The sequence below is a fragment of the Anabas testudineus genome, chromosome 14 (assembly GCF_900324465.2).
Source record: "Anabas testudineus chromosome 14, fAnaTes1.2, whole genome shotgun sequence".
Taxonomy (NCBI): Eukaryota; Metazoa; Chordata; class Actinopteri; order Anabantiformes; family Anabantidae; genus Anabas; species Anabas testudineus.
Genome location: NC_046623.1, coordinates 12,407,114 through 12,431,216, shown reverse-complemented (window position 1 = coordinate 12,431,216; position 24,103 = coordinate 12,407,114). Strand labels below are relative to the sequence as shown.

At 38.7% G+C, this 24,103-nt stretch overlaps 1 protein-coding gene across 1 annotated transcript in view; it reads left to right on the top strand.

The window, feature by feature from the left end:
* Positions 1 to 24,103, top strand: part of cadm1a (cell adhesion molecule 1a) — a 278,400-nt gene that overhangs the window by 164,929 nt on the left and 89,368 nt on the right. The gene's annotated exons all lie outside the window — the stretch shown is intronic.

Below are 24,103 nucleotides of genomic sequence, written 5' to 3'. Positions count from 1 at the left end.
CCTCCATTAGGGAGCATATCTGAATGGTGATACAGGCTTTGCCATTTGAACATTAATAAGCCAGTTTTATAAACCCTGAGTGGTTTGCCTGGTGGAGAAGTTCACTACCCACATTCTTTCTGTGTCTCTCTTGTCATTTATCAAGCAGCACCATAGGCCTGTTTGGCTTAATAAGTCTGTTTGTCTTTGCACTTGCACGGTTTGCTTTCCCTCAGCAGTCCTCCACAGCAGAAGTGGAAAAGAATACCTTGGGGGCCATAGCTTTAATTAGACCCCACTACGGTAAACCTGCGTGCTACAGCAATGCTGGTTCTTGTATTTGATTGCATTTGATTGCATGTTGAGCTTTCTCCACCAAGTTTGGAAAGACATCAAAAGTATTAAATCTAAACTGCTTTTCAAAGTCACTGTAATTTAACATTTGGTTCAATCACAGCACAGCCCTTTTTAGACAGAGATCCAAGTATATTGTGATTATTTTGACATCCATTATGTAGACTTTGTTTTTATAAATTAAAATAACAGCATTAGCATCGTGCTGCCAGACAGCAGCTGGCATCCCAGTAGTAGACGTAAGAGGTCCAGCGTAATGTTTGACACACATTAATGTCATGTACAACATAGTAATGAATATGGTCAAAGATTGTATTTCTGTGGTGCACATATTTCTGTAATAAGACACATGTCAAAATCGAAGGTGGCGGTTTCAAAAATGACATCAAGTCATCAAAATGCAGGGCTAAATCTCCTGTTTCACACCAGATCATTCTCATTCTTAGAGCTTAAAGTAGTGATGCGTTATCAAATCTCATACTAATGCCAAAAGTACTTATTTGTGCCTGTAAGAGATTCACAGGGATGTCAATCAACTGTAATATTAACCCGGTCATGTCAATATTTGACACCAAGAGCAGTGATGTAGTATATTAAGTCAAAAGTGGGGCTCAGGGAGGAGAACCACAATTCCCCCAGTACACTGTATATGTTCTGTAAAATAAGCAGTGGTTCTAGGTCATAACTGACATATGACCTCAATACCCATACATACATAATAAATTGCTTTGTCAGCATTGTGGGCTACTCACTGAGAAATACAGTGGCAAGAATTTTCTGCATTAATTTGTCATAAAATGTGATCTGATCTTTATCTAAGTCAAGAGCATTGATAAATACAATGTGCCTCACAGTGTGAGTGGGAAAAAAAGTGTGTGAACCCTTTGAATAATGAAAAGCTAACCTGTTATTAATCCCAAGGGTTCACATACTTTTTCCACTATGAGGTTTTTCACTTTTGTTCACATTATATGTGTTAATACTCTTGACTCAGATGAAGATCAGATCACGTTTTATGACAGATTATAGCAGAGAACCGCCAAATTCCATCTACTTGTTCTTGCCACTGTATATTCCTTGTTGTTAGTTTTCAGTGTGCTTTTTGTTAGTTTATCTGTTTCGAAATACGCTTGATTGGACATTAGCATTATTATTGGTCCATTATTTTCAGGATATGAATCCTTTCTTCAGCAGCCTTCAGGATGGTAAAGTCCCCCTTGAATTTCCTCTCTAATCCTGCTGTTATTTATGCCGTATTGCTGCCTTTGGTGAGATTTGATCAATAGCCTTCTTGTGAAGTGCCTGTGTGTGGATGTAACAGATTCAAGCCTATTTATGTTTACTAAGATAAGTATTGACTCTGGCCATGGAGTGGCTTCACTCTCTTCTTCCTCTCGCTCTCAAAAATCCGTGTTTACTCTTCCTTCCACAAACGTTTCTGTTGTCTTTGTCTCTTTATAAGTTATTTCACTCCTCCCTTAAGATGCAATCAACTTTGAGGTCTAAGCAGAGTTTGTTTCAGGCCATCGGAAGTTATGAAAAGCACACCACACATACTGGCTGGCAACATGGATTAGTGTCTGAATATAGAATAGGTCACGCCTCGTATCTTGAAGAGATGCAGCAAAATCTGTCATCAGAGAGTTGGGCTAAGAGCTTCTTCTTTTTCGAAATAGTGCATTTAACATATAAACACAAATTAAATAGCGAATACCACATGTTTAGGCATGTGTTTCGTCCTTACTGTCCCTCTAGTAGCTGCTTTAAATCATTTTACTTAATGATTTTATCAAAATCAGGAGGTTATTTCCATCACTCTAATGCTAATTTATTTTAACCACGACACCTAAACTAACAGTTTCATACCATAAGGGGTTATTGTAGGTTTTGTCCTTATGTGTGATTTTTGTATGACCATATAATATAAGATTGTGTCAGTGTGGTAGGAGCTTTGACAAATCTTCTGCAAAAGGTTTCAGGCAGGACCTTCACAGTGTTAAATATAAACAGAAGGTCAAATCTATGCCATCTCACCTGAGGGGCTGAGCTGTCCTTATCTGTTTGCCTTCCTTTGTTTTCAAAGCTGATAACACAAGTTCATTTTCACAGTCACACGTTTCTTCCCGCTCCTTCAAATTACACATACAGAGGGTGAACACGTCGAAAATAACACCTGTGTGATGTAATGTAATCCAGTACAAGCTGAACCATTATTCACAATAATATAACACTGTTTATGCGCATGAATATTAAAGTATTTTTTTAAGTCTCACACCTTTCAAAATGTACTGTACTCACTTCACTCAGCGTTGAGCTGGATATGAGAGCATCTTCTAGCTCTCAGAGGTCAGAGAGGGCAGCTGAAATTGAAAACTTAAGCTCCACTTGGACTGAATACAGAGAATAATTGTTTCTTGGCCGAGCAAGTGGATAACTCTAGAGGGACCTAGAACCTGAGACACAGAAAGCGAACGTAATTGTCATTTTACACTTACCCTTTTCAACTTTATTTAACCAACCAATTTAACTTAGGATAGTAAGACCCTCTTTCTTCACATTAATTGGTCTAATCAAGCTGCACTCTTAAATGATCTATGACACCTGAAGTATAGTTCTCTATCCCACTTTAATGACCACTCTCTGTAGACAAATCAGGAAGTCCATTCACAGCTGCTAGAAGGCCGGCTTTACATCTGGCATACATTCAACTGTAACTGCCATTCATTAAGTAATGGGGACCAACATTTCAAGCCTACTCTATTGCCAAGGCCTTTGTTTGTGATGTTTTATAAGGTTTCCTTCACACATTATCTGTTTGGTGCTGATCAAAGCACCACTGGTGTATCTGCCCATTTGGTTTGGTTCATTTAGTTTGGTGTGAAAACTTTCATCAAGCTCTGGTGAAAGCCAAACAACTACAATGAGATATCCTGAAAAGGAGGCGCTTGGCTGTCTGCCTACAACAGACTTTGATGCAGTTTGTGGTTTGAAGGCAGATCATGTCCCTGTGATAGTATGTGATTGTGACCACGAGTCAGGATAAATTATTCCGTAAAGCTCTGACTGATGTTGTGACTTGAAGATGTTTCATCTCTCTGATGAAACTTTTTGGAACAGAGGTGAAACATCAAGCAAATCCAGTTACATCCAAAACCACATTTATGGAATAACATTGGAAAAACTTAGTGTCAGTCTCAAAATATTTACTTTCTTATTTTCTGTAATTGGCTTGAATTTTTAATTAAATGTATTTGTTCTGAAAACTGTGACCAGACACTCAATTGTTAAATGGGTCATCTGACAGTTTCTAGCTGACATTAAAACAAAAGTAATTTCCCCCGTGTCTATTCTCAAACACACACGGCCATAATGAGTGAGCTAGATTACAGGTTTCCATCTATCTGCCTGCTGCTGGCACGTGTTGGCTTGTGAGACAGGATGCTGTGACTGCATTTCAAGGACAGCGCTGCATCAGGAGACATCTGTGGCAATGCATGAAAGTGAGATTGCTAGCAGGTAACTCTCCAAGGGGGAAGCCAAGGATGTCGCAACTTTTGTGGATTAACCCCATGAGACTCACATTTTGTGCAAAATTGCAAAGCTTAGGCTATAAGTACTAAATTCTTTGACCTACTTATGCATTTTCTGTGCATAACATGGTGAGGGTTACAACTGCATTTTATCATACAGCCTTGTACTGTATAAGGAAGAAGCTCACAGTGAAATCTTTATTTATTTTAGATGGAAATATTGTATTAAAGCCTTTAAACTGTAAAATGACATGACATAAGTGTATTATTACAAGTGTATTTTGGTATATCTTTTAAACAATAGTTCAAAGTCGAACTCATGCATATTAAATAAACATATTCTCTCCACATGACATAGTTTTCTGATCTTACAACCTAGTGACTGTCACACTCACGCTGACAGCTGCTTCCCTGGTTATTCTCTGCTCCATTTACTAACTCTCTCATTCTTATCGGACGTCAGCCACTTCCTCATGTCCAGCATGCACGCTGCATCCCCCCTACTCCAGTCACCTGCCTCTCCCCTCCTCTCACATGCAGTACATTAGCTCTTTACTTACCTGTGAAGAAACAGACTGTTCGAGCTAGCTCATGCCAGATTGTCTTGTGTCTTCCTACCACGGCTTTCCAGTGTTACTTAACAAACTTACTGTACTTGTCCTTGTTTTTCTTTTGTTTGCCTTTCAGCAATAAAGGTAAACGTTTTTTGAATTCTAATTCATTGTATGAGGGTTATGCCTTTGATCCCAGGCCTCAAACTGTGTTGTGTGTGCTTTGCTGCAAAGTTAGGATAACCTATAGTGCCACAAAATTCCCAGTTTAAACACTATACAGTCATTTTCTGTACGCACTGGCATGTTAACTATCCCAACTCAAGTGTGTGTATATATATATGTATGTATATAGTGTAGTATAAAATAATATACAGTAACACACATATCAACTGTCAGCTGATAAATAAATAAATGAATAACAACTACCTAAAAGGACAAATGGAGTGGCTTCTCATCTCTGCTGAAATCTCAACCAGCATTATTTGTGCATGACGGTGCTTTCAGACTGCCTCTGCTTTGCCGTGTCTGCAAACAGAAGGCTTCCCAAACGGCCTTGACTGTCATTTCATGCTTTGCCAGTTGAATGAGAGTGATTGGTACAATGTGTTTGCACACCAAACTCGCTGCATTTTCCAAAGCTGCCAAACAAATTGAACTGGGGATGTAGCAAATGTATCCATCAGAGCAGCCCTCTATTTTAGCCTCAAGCCATGACTGATTGATGGCTTTGATAGCTGCACAAGCAGCATTGTGCTTTATTTATTTATTTATTTATTTGTGGGTTTGTGTGTCTATGTGTGTGTGTGTGTGTACACTTTTTTTCTTTACAGAGAGATGGGTGGCTGATGGACATTGAAACAGATAAAAAATAGTGAAAAAATATGAAATGACAATTGTAATGCCTGCTTCTTATCATCACACAAGGGAGGCCAGGAAATAGATGTGACAGGTGTTGGGCTGAAACCTATACAAAGCCAGTGAAATGGCAGATAAATTGGCGGCCTGTGTGTGTGTGTACTTGCGTTACATATGTTGTGGGGACATACAAGTAATCTGTTGACACGGTCATGTTATGGCAAGTCAGCTTCCTTTTAGGGACAAAAAGCTTGCCCTGTAATGTAAATCATCAAAGTCTGGGGCAGACACTTGGTTTAATGTTAGACTGCCACTGAAACAGTGTGTGTGTGGGAGTGTGTGTGAAAAATAAGGGACTGACAAGCAGTAACAACCTCTAACGCTCACATTCTCTTGGTTTAAAGCAGCTTTGTGATGTTAAACCAATCTACATTATTCAGAGGTTTTGCACTCAGAAGACCATAATGGTGGTTCGTTATAGCTTTTCTATAAACATTAAAGAGTTTTACTGTGACTAACAGGGTTGTTTGTGCAGTAGGTGTATCTTGATCTGTGAAGCAGTTATGGATTCGTGGTCATTTTTTGAGATATGCGTTCTTCTACTATACTGTGTGGTCAGTGCAGTTGCTTTGATGTGTTCATCTGACTTTACAGTACTAATGTAGAGCTCATGCTGTTGCTGTGTGACATGCATGATAATATAATTTATTAATCACGTTTACCATGTGGGCTTGCTCTTCTTGGTTGATGAAAGAAGGAAGTTGTCATTTTGATAATTCTCCCACCGTGTTGTGAAGCGTATATGACTAATATTGCCTGACATCTGCTGTAGGGATTATATATATATATTATAAATACACAATGTTTATACGACCATAAAAACTACACATTTACATATTCTATTTTGTCCTTCCGGTATCTGTATAATCCACCCAGAGACTGATGGGTTCACATCACCCGGAAAAATACTGTCAGTTTGCATTTCCACCCTCTTTGTGTGCAACATGAGTGACTGACTCCATTTACATGCACTTACGTACACTGTTACATTCGGCTTTCTCGAGAAAGCTGATTTCCAAGAAATCAGAAACCTGCTTGCCATAATCAGGGTAAGGGATTTCTTTACATGATGCCTTCTTATATGAAAACACGTCCGCCAAACATTCAGCTAACACAAAGAAGCCTGTACAAGTCTAAAGAGGTTTGTTTAATGCAGTTAATGCAGAAGTTTTTGCTGTGAAAAGGAGCTCCATCTGCCTGTCTGCCCTTCTCTCACTGTTCCATCGCATGCACAAAAAGAATGAGAAGCCAGCAAGTAGAATTTCTGTGACGGTACAGTTTAAATCTGTGAGGCATGCTTCTAAAATAAGTAGAGGAAAAAAACCCATTACTAATCTGCTGCATGAACTGTACATGCAGACTTATTTTAACCAGATTACAGTACATGTAGATGCATTCTCTGAAGCTGTTTAACCTGTTTTCTCAGAGTAACCTGGTTACTTACTGATTATTTATGTTGGAAAATTCTACAGAACAGAGTGCTCTATGATACTTAGGACATAATTCATTAAGGACATAGTTCTTTGTTTGACATGACATTAAATTAACCACAGAAGACCGTCATAAAAATATACATCCTGGCATTGCAGAGTTATTATTGTTGATAATCTGTTTCTATTTGTATATTGCCTTAAGTAGTCTTGTATATTGTGTAAAGTTTATAAGACTAACAAATAAAACCAGTCACTCAAATAAGGGCAACTGATAAAGTGCAATAAAATAGATTGACAACTTCATTCAAATCAACTCCAGGCTAATTGTGGTGGCCTCAGAAATCCCACAGAGGTTATGTCTAATTATAGTAGTCTACTCTTCATTTTTCTCTTTAAACAAAAGAAGCAGGGATCATGTGGTTTTTATCGCTTCCTGGCATCTTAATGCTTTTGTAAGTAGGGCTTTAAATCCAAAACTGGTGGTTATTGACTATCCCCTCTAGTCTGTTCTGTAATGAAACCATAGCTGCTTTGCCGTAACCCAATTAGAATCGTTTTTAGAAACGATATGGTGGTCATATACATATATATATATATAATATATATTTATATATATATATAGACTATTCCTTAGCAAACTTCTTTGGACTAAGGAAAGATCAAGTTGGCAGATAGATTGTGCTACCTGGTCCTTGCTCGACTTTTTCCAGTCTCTCAAAGAGGAAACTCTGGGAAACTTATAACAGGTGTTGACAGGCCTTCCATTTCTATTTTTGTCCTTTGACCTTTCCATATTCCTCTAGAGAGGTCATACTCAATATTTGTCACTTTAGACTACATAAGCTGATTTTTTTTTCTGCTGGGTATAAATATATATATATATACATACAGACTTTGGACTAAGACTTTCCTAACAACACACATACACATACATACATGCACACCTCATAACATAAAGTATCTACCAACATCCATCAGGCTTTCTTGATGCAACTGCCTCTCAGCTGGGAAAATGTGTGACAGGCTCTGAAATGGTTTTGAGTGGTAAATTGAATTAGAGTAGGATGCAGAATATGCCAGAATGGCAGGTGTACAGCAGTCTCTGTGTGGACAACCTCGATTGGCAGCCTCTGTGACAGCCAGTGTTGCTCATTTTGGCTGCTGCTCCACACTAAGAGTCTACAGTCAACATCTCTGTGACTGGTCTATGAGATCAGCATGACCAAAAAATAAATTACTGGGCAGTCAAATCAGCTAAGCCAGATACACACTTGTAATTCCAATTGACTTTATAAAAGCTATGCTGAGTACTGGCCTAACACAAGCACTACCAACTACAGCGTTAAAGAGTTAGCACAAGTCTATTAATTTCAGATAAAGCTGAAATATCAAGTCAGCCCAGCCAATATGTCCACAGTCAACATATTTGATGGAACTTTTTCAATTGTTTTACATTGCAATTAAAAAATTATAAAAGTTGCCTAGAGCCACTCAAATCTTATTAGTTTTTCAGCATTAATTCAAAAGAGTTCTGGACTTGTTTTCATCATTCACCTGGTTATTGACCTCTGAATTTGCTGTGGCCATGAGAGACAGTTAAAGAAATGCAAAGTGTAATATTTTCAGGAGAGTACTGCTAACAAATGGAGAATAACAAGTCCTTTATTTAAATATTTATCTAGCAAGTAAGAACTTTATTCCTGATAAATATAACCTTTTTCAGACATGCACAGAAACCCTGCATTTCTCTAGACTTTATCTGTAGGAGCCATATGTAAGTCAGCCTGGATATTAAATGGCCATTACCCTACCAGCTCCCTAATACATAATTTGAGTAATTACAATTAAGCCTATGTGAATGCAGCATACTGGAAAAGTACAGAACTCACCAACACTAGTTGTTCCTTTTCGGTCTTTCGTGTCACCCTAATGCAAGAATGTATACGAAAAACAGTTTTGCCGTGATTTCTGGTGCTTTTCTCAATCCAAAAACCAGAGTTATATATTTAACAAATTGTTTCTAAAACAAACACTGTGATTTCTGTGATGTATTTTTTGAGTCACATCGTGCATCCTGCACACTCTACCCAGCATGCACTCTTAAGACAAGTGCTTGGCCTTGGCCTGCTGCTGGTCATCTACTATATTTTGTTACTTCTTCTGTGTCCTGTAGCAGTTCAACAACAAGTTTATCTTTGGGTAATGCTATGTGCATTGTGCAAAATAATAGTTTATTTGAGTAACATTTAGTAGGTGGTATTGGGATGGTAGTAGTATTTAGAATTAAATATTATTTTGACTGTGCAGCTGCAGGACAGCTGAAAAAGTAGAAACAAAATTCAAAATGACAGAGGACAATGTTAATGAATGTCACAGAGCATAATTAAAACATAAGGTCCTGTAGTTCCTAGTAATGTCATGCTTGTGTGGTAATGGATATACAAATAAAAAATATCAAACGTGTTATCAACATGATTAGAGGAAACTGGTCTCTTGTGATTCAAAATGTGTTTTGGTACTGCACTAAACAACAGTAAGTAAAAGCCAAAAAAATCTAAAGCGACTTACAAGTAAGGCACAAAGCAAGCAAAAAGCTATGTCAGGGAGAAGACATTCAAAGTGTCAGCACAAGAGTAGTTTTAGTGTTGTGAGAAGTAAGTGCAAGATAAGTGCACCACTGAGCTGAAGACTTGTAGTTGGGATCTTTGCTTTTATAGTGTGGGGACCTTGAGGTGCTATTAAAAAACAACTCTGAACTTGGTCTTCAGGTGATTGTGATGCACTCGAGATTGACTGAATGGAATGAATACCTCCTTAGAAATGACATTTCCCAATAACTATTTTTAAAAAGATGCTTATTAACAAAGCTGATGTTACTGTGACCATCAGTTATAACCGTGTTTATTTGGGCTGACACCATTTGTGTTTGTGAATATCTCTTTCTTGGATGACAAAAGATGGTGAGAAACAATTGAGTGAGTGAGAGCTTTGTGAAGAAAGACCAGATGTGTGTTGTAAAGGCTGAGTCAGCTGTTCTGTGCCAAATGAATCAATGGGCTTTTATTTGAATCATTTTATACTTTATCAGTTTATGTGGAGCTTTTCTAGTTGAACTGCAGCTAACAAAATGTGTTTCCTGGGAATTGAAAGGCTTAGATTTCAATGGGTCACAAGGTGGCCTATAGGCCTAGGGTAAAGAGATAACTTAAATAAATGGAAATCTAATCAAAACACGAATGAATAGTTTAGAAAAGGCAGTGAATCAACCAATCTGGGAGGCACACAATTTAACGTCAAGGTACTGTAACACAAAAAATTGCGAAAGAGAACATAGACTGCAGAGCTGTAGCATATTGATCCTACATCTGAGTGCAGAAATGTCAGACATGGATCTACTATTAATGGAGAGTTGGATATGTATCCAAGCTGAAGTACAAAACTTTAAGTTGGCTTTACACAAGTTACTGTGGAAAACATGGAGTTAATATTTTTCAAGATGTGGCCACTCTATACAGTCAGCTTCCAAAGACTCTCTGCACTAAATAACAACAATAAACTGTCAATTCACCCACACTGAGACCAAGTGCTCAGATCTCTAATATTATTGCTGTTCCTAACAGCCCAAGACAAATCGGATCTTTGTAACATCATGGGAAGTATGGTCGAAGGATGAAGCATATCCTATCAAGCCATACTCGCTGTGCGCTCTGTTGATCTGCTACAATTTATTGCACCATAGATCCCTAGCTAATTTGTCTCAGACCATCATGTGACTATGTTGGCTCATCATTGTGGTCCAAGCATACCTCACCATATTGTATGAAGTAGGCTGCTATATGCTTAGGGAATTCTTTCAATCCGCTTATCAGAAGGTGTGTACCAGCTAAGTTATCCTCAGCATCAAGCATATGCTCCCTTTTTCTTTTTTTTTTCTGTGATACAGCAGTGTGAGAGCTACAGTACATCTGGCAGTGAAGACATCTCAACAGCAAATTTTCTTGCAATATAGTCTTCAAGGGCTGGTTAGGATTGTGTCTTATTACTATTTTCTCTGACATTCTCATTGTTATCCGGCCTCATTTTCATTTGGCTGCCAGTTTGGAAAATGTTAAAATGTCAGTCATGGTACCAGAAAAAAATATGGAAACATCCTGTTGCTCTCTGTTCTGTTACCAAACTAAGGGGCACTCATTGTAGCTGAAAGTGGAAGATGGAAAGTAAAGTGCTTTTTTTTATTTAAATAATTGTTAAAAGCTATATACCTTTTGCACTTAATGCCAGGAGGTGCCAAAAGGCAAATGTCAATGAGCTAATTAGCCTCACTCGAAGTGGAGATATAGATATCATCCCTCTTCAAAGAGCCATGTGAACTCTGAAGACCAAACCATTAAACTGTCCTTTTTGGGTCATTGGGTATGAAGAGATATCACAGTGGTCACCATCGGAAAATTTCAAAGGCAGGTTTGGTTGAATATCTCAAGTTTCACTATGCTTACTGGGGAAATATGTGCGAAACCAAGCAAAGGGGAAGTTTGTGTGGGTGGTTGGCGGATTTGTACAGTTGCCAGTGTAAGAGATGCTTTATTCGTATCTGCTTTCTGTGTGCGGAGGTTTTGTGGTGTCTCACGATCAAGCTCTTTAATTAGCTTTCACAAATAATTATTTTTTCTATATCCCAGTTGTCACTGTTAGCTGCTCAGCTGCAGATGACTCACTGTGCGATTTTGAGGGTGCAGGCGGTGCAATATCTGCTGACCTTTTCTGTATAATCACTGCTTTGTAGCTGAATGTCATAAGATTCATTTGAACACGATGGGGGGTCTACTTAACGGCAAAAACTGACAATTAAAGATTCAATTTGGAGCAGCTCGAACTCTGTGTTCTCAGTATATAGTTTATCAGGTATAGGTTTGTCAAGGGTTGAGTCAGAGGATGAAAAATGTATGGATCAATGGTGAACAGAGTCTGTGAAATGTACTTACTGTTTTGTTCTGTGAAATTCAATAAAATCTAGTACAATGTATTTATAGACTATAGAAAAAACATGGATGAACTGATCTACAACCATGGATTTTGTGTAATTGATGCCAAACATCTAATGGTAAGCAAATAGACTAAAGCTTGGTAGCATGTTTAGCAGAAATGTAAACTAACATACAGTTCCCTCCTTTGATTACCTCTTTAAAGAAACTCTTATACTTACAATAACAAGCAAGACACACAGAAAAAAAGATCATATTTACTGTTAAATAAGCAGTAAAGTACGCTAAGCAGTAATGTTTCCAATAAGCTCAAAATGTTTCCATATATGTGTTGGTTCTGTTGAGTGCCTACCACTCATGTTTTATTTTAAAATGCACCCTAAACTCACCTTTTTCAGCATTTGCTGTCTTAGATGTATGCAGTGTAATTGTCATGATGGAGTAGGACCCTACTAGCCCATGCCTATGCTCCTGTTGACAGCTCATAATGGCCTCTGAATAGGGTGATCACTTTCAAAGCAGGTGGCTTTGTGCTCCTGCTGTTCCCTGTCTCTGCTGGCAAACTGTCCAATCAAGATACAATAACAGAACCAGCTTTAAAACAATGTCCCTTACCTACTCAATGGAAATTATCAACAAAAACATGAATATTATATTACTGATAATTATTACCTATCTTGGACATGCACTTGGGCTGAACTTTCAGTTTTTTCCAGAGTGGCTTTGCATTGCTCCCTCCCCCTGCAGTCTTGGGAATAGCTACCACCTTCAAGTGCAGCAAATCCTCAGACGTAAGTGTGTTAAGCCCTGTGTGCTTTGCTGAGGGTGGAAATGAAGACAGGCTACCCCTATGAAGAATGATGACTCCTTCAAGAGGCAGCTGTCCTATTTTAAGCAGGCAACACTCACCACAATGCGCTGCCTGAGCTGCCTAACTCTGTCTTTCCCTGTGTCTTCCTCGTTCTTTTTTTTGGGGGGGGGGGGGGGTTCTTCCATCTCTTTCCCTCTATCTCCATGTCTGGCATGGCGAGGGAAGACCTGTGAGACTGGGGTAAATAAAAGTCACAGGAAGGGAGCAGAGCCTCAAAGTCTGTGAGAAGATTATGTGTAGTCCCCCTCAAACATCTTCAAGGATTGAAATGTTATTGATGCATGTTAAGCCCTCTGGGGGTTTCACTCAAAGGACATTTGGGGCCTTTCATCCCTGCCATGAAGGTGGAGGGAAACATTATTGAAGCTCTGCAATGTGACAGAGGTTTCTCCTTTCAGTGGGAGGCTTGAAAGGGAAGAGTTGTCTGTCTCCACCCTTTGAGAGAGAAGCCTCATAATTGGCTGAAATAGCTGCTCTTTTCTTCATGGCTGCTTCTTGAGGTAATTGGTATTTATGAAGTATTTATGGTCCTTCTTTGCCAGTGTCAGCACCATACAGAGCAGAATATATGTTTCTGGACAGACAAGAAGCCTTTTCCTTCCTTTTCTTTACCCTGGACGGAGAGTGCCTCTTTTGTTCTCCCTAATATGTATATTCACACATTCAGCAGAGTGATGGATAGTTGCATCTATTTAAGAAGAGGTAGATTGCATTCCCTGGTCTCACCTGGTACCACCGGTTTTTAATCTTAAGTGAACTGTTGAGTGGGTTGCCATGGAGCATAGTTGTTCAATGTTACAAGAATGCTGATACCTATAATGCTATCCTCCACTTGTTGCATCAGTGAAACATACATGAAATTCCATAAATGTCGCTCATTTCAATGAAAATGCTAATATTTTTGGTAAGCAGGACAGGGTAACAGCAAAGACAATGCACACAATGCAAAATGAAATCCCATCTTTGTCAGAGGTTGGTGGGAACAAATATTGTGTACTTTGTGAGTTGCGTGTTACTCTTTGTTCTGCTTCCAATACAGTTCAGGCTTATCTTCCTGCTTTCCTTCCTTTTTTATTATTCTGTTTATCCTACTGTACAGCTATATCCACATTCTGAGTGACTGAGCTAATTGTTCCTGCTCATGCATTCTCTGCAGATTTAATTATACGCCACTCTGGGCATCCTGAAAAAAAATGAGGGTGGGAAAGGAGGGATGTGAGCTGAAAGTGTGGGAGAGTAAAAAATGAAAAGGTAAAAAGTGAAGAGGAACTTGAGAAGGTCAGAGATAAGAGAGGGGAAAGTTGAGAGAGAGGAAAAGGGAGAATGAGAGGTAAGAAGTAGAAGCAAAAGGGATAAATTAGAGAGGGGAGTAAGAGCAGTCCCATGAGTCATATATTTATGTAAGGGGAAAATCAGCTCACTGGAGTGTTCACTGTAATGGCGCCCCTCTGTATAATGATTGGCGCTGACCTCCCAAATAAGAGGATTAGTTTGTGCCTGAGCTGGCCAGAAATAATGGACCTCACCTTAGCTTAGCAGCAGTTTGACACAGCAGAAAATAGGTAGTGAAATAAGAATGCCTCAGCAGCAGGATGCCTCCCTGAACCTCATTCATCTGCATCACCATTGTGTCAAATTGGACATGCATTCCTGCATATCTGCGAGGTTCATGAACAGATGGCATAACTGGACCCATGTGGACTCATAAAATACTGTAGTAGACATCATGGAAATAAGGTGCTGCTGACTGTAAAATGTTGCTGTAATTTATTTCTTTTCCTCTATAATGAGCAGTGCATTGAGTTACTGTTTCTGGTATTTACATGCCAGGTTTTCTACAGGAAATGAGCTCTTGTTATTGTAGCTTTTGGTCAGGCAGTGACAGGACCAGTCTTCTGCTTGGAAGAATATTGCTGCTCAGCAGTGAATGTTGTGGCTAATGTCTGACTGCAGGGCACGCTCTCCCTTTGTGTGCTCTGAACAAGCAGGATTAAAGCATCCATCTTGCTCTCCCGTTTCCCCTAATGGTATTAGGAAAAGAGTGGATAGGTTTCAGTATTCTGTTAAGGAATATCTGATATGGGGGCTGCCTGGTTCAATTAAGTAAAAAGCAAGGTGGGATGGAATGAGCGCTGGTGTTATAGCCTCTGAGCTGCATGGCTCAAACTAGGGCATTTTAATATGGAAAACTGCTTTACTTCTCCCTCCACCTACAAAAAACTTAGATTATACACGCATTACTGAGGCACTATAAAGGGTCAGTGAGCAATTTGTGCCTCAGTGCAGATCTTGGTCATTCAGTGATATGAATAACAACAACTCATAATAGACAAACATGTAACATCCCCTTATGTAACACATGCTGGGATATAAAGAAGGTTGGACTTTAAAATCAAGTTACTACAGTTGAACATGTGAAACTAGCCAAATAAAGTAAATGTTGAGCAGTTTAAGCAGTAACAAAAACTATTAGTCACCAACTAGTTCATTCTGTTTTCAGTAGCCTTTATAGTGAAATACAGATAAATATATATACAAATATACATACTGTATATATGTTTGAGGTCTCCCAGACTGAAGAGGCAACTTTCATGAGTAGTGAAACAAGAAAGAACCTAACCTGGATTACTAAAACTCTTCACCATCACTATTAGTCTTTTATGGTTTTGTCATATTAACCTCAAGCTTTGGGTCTCTATGTGTAACACGGGCACGCACCTTAAAAAAAAGTACATATGTGACATACCACAAAAAGGATAATGTAACTGAATTGTACTGAACTTGAAACAGAACATATTTGCGGACTACAACCACACAACCATCCATTCCTATTAACGCAAAGAAATATCAGCGTCCACCCAGAATTCCTGTGCAGTTTCTTTAAAAATTGCATCGTTAAATATCAAAATTACAGTAATTTACAGTACATATTGTAGTCATTTGAGTTTCTTATTAAAAAAGAATAACATACTTTTTTTGATTAACCTTGGATAAAATAAAATGTAACCAGAAAATACTACTGAATATCAAGTATTAGTTAGATTTTGAAATATCTGGGCTTCTTCTTTTTCTTCTTCATATCTTCAACTTGTTGGCTGAATATCTAAACAATATCTCAAAACATTCTCAGATGATAACCTGTCTTATGGTGGCATATGGGCAATATGGGATGCTGTGAACATATTTTTCAGTGTGTTTTCACATTCACAGTTTGCAGGGTGTGAACAAGCAAACTGTGAATGTGAAGTGAAAGGAGCTATTACTATTTTCTTTGTAGGTCTATAAAATAATAGAATGAGTAAAACATTTTTATTTTTTTTTACAGAGCAGAAAATGACAGTAGCATTTATGAACTGCACACTCCTCTGCTGTATGGAAAACAAAGCTATTTCTGGGGATCTCTTTGTCACATCCTGTCTAAACAAATAAATGTGAGCAGTTTAAATAGGCTTTTCCAAGCTCCGGGTATTAGTGATTTCTGTGTTCTCACAGCAAAACGCCTGATCTTTCTAGTTTATATTTAATAACCTCTGTAACTGTCATTGCTCTTTCCCACCTGTGAGGTAGGCTGATGAGGTAAATCTAAAAATGCTGAGAAATCTAATTGGATAGCATTTTGGCCAAAAGAGAGGGTTTACCTGATGTCTTCAGCTCTGTTACGCTCAAATGCCTCCGAATACATTTCTAATGCATTACATGTAAGACCTTTATGGTGTGTGGGGGGCAGAAAACTCAAATCAGTTCCTTGACTTCTTGCACTTGCACTACAGTTGAGTGGTCAGGTTATCACACTGCCGTTTGGTGTCTTCACACCACCAAGTCCCAATGCTCTCTGGAGCCATTGGGTTTCCATTACCACAAATCCATTCCACTCATTTAAAATTAATGGCTGTGAACCTTCCCTGACCCCAGAGATAAGCCAGGCCAAGCCTTTTTTTTTTCTTCAGAGCACCTTAAGGATTTGGTTTTGCTCTCCTTACCAATCCACGATTGAGAACATGTAGCATAGGCAGAGTAATAATTGGATGGTCAATAGGAATTATTTCTTCTTTAGTTCAAAATTTTTTACTCAAAATTTCCTCAACATAATTGCCCTGACACAATCATTAAACACATATATCATTGTGTGTGTGTATATATATATATAGACTATCAGATAAAGCATTATTAAAACATTCTCACTGTATTGCATGCAACTACACCAGCAAATTAAAAATTACTGCAATAGCTAATGCCCCCACCATATTTATCAGTACACATTTCGCCATTCTCTCCAATTGCTCCAAATCTTATAATATTGCCAAAAAACAAGACAGTATTAATTCTCAAGCTCCAGCAGTGACTGCTCTTTTTACAGTTATTACAGCTGCTAGAGATCACCTAACTATAACACCTATGGATGATACACACCTACTGGTAAGTGCAGGTTGTTCCTCTGTAGCATAATTAGCAGGACTTGAGGAAAGACTCAAGACTGTTACAGCGGTATCGAATTATTCTGTGTGAATAACCTGTAATACATTTAAATGATCCATGTATATTATGGACTGTTTTACGGCAGCTGTATTGAAATTTAGACAATAGCAGCTTATCCATATTTAAGCACCAGCATTTGTCCTACATTTCCAGTGCTAAGTGTACACAGTCTACCAGATGGTACTGTAAACACACTCCAGAATGTAAAATTGCACTCATAAAAAGGGCTCTTAACGCATAATGTTACGCTTTTATAAGCTGAGCTGTATTACTTTTACTCATTTTCCTGGCTGCTCTTGTCCACCATGAAAACGCAGACCTATCTGTTCAGTTATGGGATGCACAAGATTGTGAATTCATCCACCACCCATGACTTGGTGAATGGTGAGAATGGGTTAGGATTGGCTATGTTGGGGACATTACCCTGGGCTCCTTTTTTTCCCTAGCCCCTTAGGACACAGCTATTGGTGCTGGAGGGAGGGAAGTTTTCAGCCTTATCAGCATGACAACACCCAGAGCTCTAATCACTGGGTCCCAGAGACAGCCGGAGGTAAAGGGAGAGTGGATGAGTGAGCAACATCCAAGGATAGAAAATGAAGGACGGAGAGTAGGAAAAACGCAGTGTTTATACCTCCTAGGTTACATCAAATGACAGATGCTTTACAGTTCAGTGCATAACTGAGTAGAAATCCTTTGGTGAGAAGAGACAAGTGCAAATTCTGTCCCATGGCACATTGTTGATGATTAAATATAGAGACTTTGCAGTTGCATTAGAAGTCTCTTAGCAACAACATCAGGTGCTATTTTGAAAGCCTCCTGAAGAAAAAGATGCAAGTAAAAAAGAAGGCCTAAAAAGAGCAGTGGTCTGGTTAATGCTGTTTTTGTCTTGACTTACTGAAGTAACATGATCTACCTCCATTAACGCTATTTTCTGTAGTCCTACAGTAGCTCATTTACATTGCCTTTTTTTTTTAGCCTGACACAGCCTAGGATTTTGAGGAAATATGCACAAACTCCTCAGTTTTTCTTTTCCTCAATTTTTTGGCAAAAGCTTTTTGCTGAAAATATTGCGGGTTGGACAGGATCCCAGAGCAATTCAGTGAAAAGTGTTTGAAATACATGCAGGAGCCGTGGATTCACTGAAAAAAAAACTCCAGCAGTTTCCAGCATGCCCAGTGTGATTGTTTATCAAATGCACCAACAGCTTGTGTACTATAACAGTGAGAGTGATCTGACAATGTAGTCAGTCCGCTAATATATTAGCATCTACTTATTTGCTCAGGATTGTGCTTGGGGTCAGCTATATTGTCTAGGCCTGTGGCAAGGCTGGCTAACATACAGTTGTGTGGGTGGATCTGCTGTGTTGGATGTTCATGCTTCAAGTGATTATTGAACTGTATAATGTTAGAGAGTGATACAAGTGACCCCAAAAGCAGTTTCCCCAGACACAATTATCTGTAAATAATGAACTGTGATTTTTTTTTTTTTTGTGTGTGCCACAAACAGCTCTTTTGTTCTTATTGGAATTTGATCTTTTCAGTAGAATACTGTTTTGAAAGTCAAGATAAAGGAGTTGAGTTATTGTTTCCCATTCATGTGCACAGAGAGCCAACAGGAAGTCAGCCAGCTTGGCTAAGTCTTAGATGCGCAGCTCTCAACCATCTCGGCTGGAGAAGGGGCTGAAGGGCACATGTTGTAAAGGCCTAAAAGCACAGAAGCATGAGGAGACCTGCTTTTTAAGAGTGTGTCTACTGAGCAACTTTCCTAAGAATGAATTGGTTAACACTTTGCACACACTACCCAGTTCTCATTAATGCAGTCTTCCACTTGGATCTGGACAGTAACAAACTCTTACTATCTCTCTCATCAGTTTATACATATGAACATCACAATTCTGAACAATAGTACACAATTACACTATGGCAATGGGGCACCTGTTAACCTATAGTCATTAAACCATTGCAGGCAAGGAACTTTGATTTAGCTGCTGGAAACATATTTTTCCAATTCTTTATGAGTTTGCAATACAATAAGGAAGTCCTACAGACTCTAAATAATACATAAATATTTGATCACAAAACTTTAGCTTTGATGCTGCTTGAGTCCAGGTATAGTTGGAACCTCAGATCTCATTGTGATAGAGCACATAGTATTCTCTACTTTTACTGCCAGTGCTGCTTTAAAAGAAAGACAATAGGATTGGTGCGATTGATAATTAGTTTTTAATGTCCCACACTCATCATGTCCAATTTCATGCCCCTTGGGCAGCTGATCACAGATTTAATCAACACATTATTGCTTGCTATACTTAAACTGACTGCAGGGAGGGCTTCTTTGTTCATGTGTATGCGTGTATGCAGGTAATAGTTTAAAAGAGGACACAGTGTTATCGTGCGTTTGTGGAATTGAAGAGCGAGTGAGAGAAATTGTCAGCATGTGCATCCATCCTAGCAACGTCCCTCTTTGATAGACATCGAATGTGTGTTCCAGGCCATTAACCAAGAGCTACATTTGAAGATGACATGCTTGGAAGTGTGTGGTCATGCTGTGTCGAAGGAAGCCATTGTTATTATTTTGTTTCTAGCAAAGAGGAGAGTGCTCAGGCCTCCCTCACCTGATGAATACAGATGAAAGCAGGTCTGTTATATCTAGTTTTTAGAGCACTCTCATAACACCTGGGACCTGTTAGTTTTTGTTACTGAAAACCTGTTAGGTTTTTGTAAAGCAGGCTGCTGCCGACCATTAGAAAAATACTCAGTGGTGAGACCAAGTGAAACATTGTTTTAAATTCATATGTGGTAAACAACCGAGTCAATTCCAGTTTCTCAGTATATCTTTTATATGCATTGGAAGTGTGTATTATACAATAAAAGAATGTCATCTATATAGTTTATTTGTCTTAGTTTGCTTTCTGTCTAGGAATTGTGTCTTGAGTCGGCTTATTTGGCTGCCATTAATTTGGTTTGTGTGTCCTTGGCTTAAAACAAGACATCCCAATGAATGACATGTGTGTAATTTGGTGTGGATATTGAATTTGCTAATGCTAATGATTTTGGTTTTCCCTAGCCTATATGGTTAAATCTAGAAATATCCTTTTAATCAGCATTTTCTTCAGATAGGCCTTTCTACCACAAATACAGACTTGGACACAAATACATCATCCCTGAGGCAGGCAATTTTTAAAATGCAGCAAGCACAGTGTATTCTCAGATTCCAAAAGCACTAAGCAACAGCAGACATAACAATGTCAGGCTACTGAATTACTACTACTTTTTTGCAGGTAACAGTTGAAATGATTGTTAGACTTAGAGACCACAGAGTTTTTGTACATAGAATATCAACAGCATCATCAACAGGGTTTAGGTAATTTTTCTGTGGCGTCATATCTAAGTTTGTAGACTATTGCTTTTCTCACTGACTTCAGAAAAACACAGTTCAAAAATATGCTGCCAAACCATTTTCTCTCAGCTCACAACAAAAGAACTAAAAGGCCGTAGTAACTTCTCTGGGCATCAAATTGTTGTCATGTATCAATGTAATGGAAGCAGTGCCCTAGATATATGTTTCAAAGTATAAATGAGTGAATAACGTGTATTATACTATGCAGAGAGTTTCATATAACTCTGTTGCCTTTAGTCTAACTCAGTTTGAGTAGCTAACATTTCCAGTGCCTCTACAAAAGAGAAAATTACCAACAGGCATTTCTACATATAATGGGAAAAGAAATTGTACGCTGCATAATCTCTTAACCTCATGTTAGTGCATCTCTCCCTAGCTACAACCTGATCAGTTCCTGTAGAAAACAAAACTGCAACCTACTTGTCTAAAATCAGCTTGAAACATTTGGCTTACTGCTGCACAAAAACAAGACGCACACGCCCACAAAATTCAAATCGATTTAGTTTAAACTGTATATTGATATTTATGAATCATACCAAATTCATCTCAAGGCACTTGATATAGTGAAGTTAAGACCTTACAGAATTAGGTCGAAAACCCAACAATCCCCCTTGGAACAAAATTACATTGGAGAGGGAAATTTTCTTTTAACAGAAGAAACCTCCAGCAGATCCAGGATAAGGGTGGGCGACCATCTGCCTCGACTGGTTAGGGTGAGTGGAAAGTAGAAAGAAAAAGCAACAAACAGGAGACACACTGGGCAGATTGCTGAGTTCATTAATTGCACACTGGAAACATGCAGTACTTCTCAGAGGCTCAGGCTAGTTATACCTGTAGAAAGGTACAGAGAGGAAGAAGCACAACTACGGAAGAAAGAGGACACAAAGTTATAGTGGTGGGAGAGGAGAGGAGAGGAGAGGAGAGGAGAGGAGCTCAGCGCACCAAGGGACTCCAGCAGGCCAAAGCCTCCTTTACACAGAAACCCTGCTGTATTGGTGAGAAGGTGTCCCTCTCCTTAAGGTGCCTTTGTCTATTTACACTACACTTTAAAATACTTCTGTAAAGCCACCTTAAAGAGACAGTGTAAAAGGGGCTTAAGTTTACTTTATAAAACCATGATTCAGAGTCACCTGAGCCAGCTCTTACTAGTCCAGCTTTAACAAAGAGTAGTCCAGTGAGAATTATTTATCTATTTTTTTAGCATCATTTTGAGACAAGATGCTCAGCTTTTATACAATAGTTAAAGGGAATATCCTGGTAAAGATAAATCCAAGGGTCTTCACCAGCTCATCTAGTGTCATCTAGAATAGATATAAAGTAGTTAAGTTTTCATAGTAGATGTCAGATACTGTATTTTTCAAACCCAAATACATTAACTTCTGTCTGCAGTGCAATTACAGTTACAGTTTGTTTTATACATAAATATAGCTAAACAGTGCAAAATTGTTTTGATGGTGTTTGCCAATAGTAATAACCTAGGGAGACATGTATAAAAAAATGGTATAGACCCAAGCACAGAAACCTGTGGAACTCCAAAACTACATGGAAAACTCATCATAAACGTAAAGAAATTAATATCTATCACATAGATTAGAGTTAAACCAAGCCAGGGCTGTTCTTTTTAATTACATGTTCCAGTCACTTCTGTGTCAAATGCAGCACAATGATCTAACAGGTTGAGTTTAGAGACTAGTTGATTGTCAGAAGCTAAGAAAACAATGAAAACACACATAGACAATTGGTCTATACAAGGTATTATAATAATAAATTTTAAAAAATCAACATTTTGACAGTTTCCACTGCTAATAGTGACTCTCAATCTCATACATACAGTATATGTGCTTAAACGTTGCTGGCTTTGTGGCAAAAACGTGACCTGGACAATGTAAAGATACTCTATGTTGTCAGTATAGAGACAAAGGAAAGGAAGAAAAACAGACCACTGGAGCCAAATGGTAGTGGCAGTGTTTATCTTGAACTACTTAGCTCCCTGGCTGTGAGTCAAATGTAGAGAGAGACACTGGGAGGTAGTGAAGACCTTTATTAAATGCAGCTCAGGCCCTGGTGAAACCCTGGTTAATGTCCCTATCATCTCTGGAGTGGTCCAGCATCCAGCTCTCTGTCCAAATGACTCATGTTTAATGCATCTCCGCAGTCCTTGTCATTTAACCTCACCTTTGGAGGTTGTGGGTCGGGGTGGGATAGTGAAGGCTCCCACAAGACCCATAAGAGGCAAAGCAGCAATGCAGTTATTCTTCACCCACTCTCCATTTACTTAACATGGGGGGATCCACTCCATGTCGCAGCTATTGCTGTGAAATTTTCCCAACGCAAAACCCCCTCACACCATCACACTGTGCGAACCTGAACTCTCAAAAGCACTTTGTAGTTGTGCTTTCTATGTGCTTTGACAGTTAAAGATTTAACAGTTTTCCCTTTTGTTGAGCATCCCAGTTTATAGAATTAGCAAAATATTTGCAGGTGGGATTGACGGCTGTCAATTTCCATCAACCTTTGTCAAACAATATTTAGTTGGAAGTGAGGGCTTCACTCTGATATTTTTTAGAATTCAATTTAGAATTTAAATCTGCCATGCTCATTAAACACTAAACTATTTGAAAATGAATGCAGTAGCTTGCAAGTAATTTACATTTACAACATGGTTGGACGACACATCATACAAGCTTGTTTGAAACAGACTGAGGCCTTTAAGCTTGCAGAGATACATGTCCGGGGATTTAGGAAAAGCAAATGAGCAATGATTCAGCAAGATACATCTTTACCACAAACGGAGCTGCGTAAGGGGATATAAAAGAGCTGAAATTCTTCTCTTTGTTTCACTTCACTGATCTTCACGCTGCATTTTCCTCAGATTTTCTCTGCTTACATGCAAAGACTGCCTCCCTCTCACTTACACTTACACAACCACTCAATCTCTGCTTCTCTTTCGTGCTCTAGATAATGGTAATTTGAATATCACCATGTTTGAAATTTGGCAAAAGTTGAAGAGAAAATAGGTTTTCTAATCAAAATCTGCCTCATAGCTGGAATCCTGATGCTTACTTGGCTGAAAGATGTTCTTCAACGATGGGGGCCTAAATGGATGCCAGACTGTATACTGTGGGCCAACGCCACTCGTTCCCTGCAATGTTGGATTTAATACTGATGTCTCAATTGAGACAGATTTGTTTTTTCAAGTTTGCATTTTTTTTACTTAAAAGTGTGTTTCTTACTCTGATTTTTTTTAACATTTCATAATTGTATAGGAATGTAAGAGAAACTGCACTACATTATTTGATGTATGTACCTCTACAGGTGAGAAGGGATATGTAAGAAGTTTGATTTCACTTGTGCTAATGCATTACAAATGAATCTTCGGCCACTGGTTTGTTAGCCTTAGTTTGCATAGATTTGAGAGAACCAGCTGCACCTCTAAAGCTCACTTAACATGTTATACCTAGTGTGATTAGTCCATACGAAAATTGAAAATTGGCATATTATGTTTGTAAGGGGGGTTGTGTGCTGGAGTGTGTCTTGGCTGGAAGCAGATGTCCTGGGGGTTTTCGCTGGTTGCCAAGCATTTTGACACTTTGCCTATGCTGTGGTTTCA